The sequence below is a fragment of the Poecilia latipinna genome, unplaced genomic scaffold (assembly GCF_001443285.1).
Source record: "Poecilia latipinna isolate Pla-1442-1.1 unplaced genomic scaffold, P_latipinna-1.0 Scaffold6056, whole genome shotgun sequence".
NCBI lineage: Eukaryota > Metazoa > Chordata > Actinopteri > Cyprinodontiformes > Poeciliidae > Poecilia > Poecilia latipinna.
The window spans coordinates 272-1,072 of NW_015118672.1; the positions used below are offsets into that span (position 1 = coordinate 272).

Sequence of the window (801 nt, forward strand, 5' to 3'; positions counted from 1 at the left end):
TGTACTGTTTCCCAGGTTTATCTGCTTGTCACTGAGTTGTCTTAAGTTGTCAGCCATTGTTGATTGTCAGCTGTTGTTCGTACTGTTTTTGATTGGTTTGTCTAAAGGCTTTCGAGTTGGTCATAGGAGTAAAGTTAAGAGTTAAAGTTAAAGATTAAAAGTTAAGAGTTAAGACTTAAAGTAAAAGGTTGATTGGCTTAGTTGCAGGGGGAATCGGCCGTCCACGACCTTCCCGGACACGGGGAAGGGAAAGGCTAGGTTTTGTCGGTTTTACCCTCGGGGAGTGCTGCCCCAGGAAAAGAACACATTAGCCAATCTGTGACTTGTCCAAGAAACGCAAAAGCATTGAGAGCGGTCCACCATAGGAAAAAAAGATAAAATGAGAAAAAGAAGAGATAAGATAAAGGTTGATCACGATCTCTTCCTCTAAAGAGTAATAAGTGAAGTAATAAGTGAAATGAGTGATAAAAGAGGACATCATAGGAGCTGAAAAGCGTGGATCCATTTCTGTGTGTCTGTCAGCTGTGTGTGTGTCTGTCAGCTGTGTGTGTGTCTGTCAGCTGTGTGTGTGTCTGTCAGCTGTGTGTGTAAGCTTCTGCCGCTGAGCAGACGTTATGTGTTTAAATGTACTCTTTTATGTTTATTGCAATGTGTTTTAAAACCATGGTCAAAATTGGGAAATTATAATCTGTGGGAGGTTTTTGACTTTGTCTGCTGGGTTTGATTTTCTGCTGGGTTTGATTTCCTCGCCACCGCGTGAGCAAAACTGCAAAAAAAAAAAGAAAAAGAAAAAGGGAAAAG

The 801-nt window shown here is 41.1% G+C and overlaps 1 long non-coding RNA gene across 1 annotated transcript; it reads left to right on the forward strand.

Annotated features, from left to right (window-relative positions):
* Window positions 1-392: 392 nt before the first annotated feature.
* On the forward strand, window positions 393-774 carry LOC106943815 (uncharacterized). The gene is made up of 2 exons (XR_001424020.1): window positions 393-524; window positions 561-774. It is a non-coding gene; the product is annotated as an uncharacterized LOC106943815 (long non-coding RNA).
* Window positions 775-801: the final 27 nt, after the last annotated feature.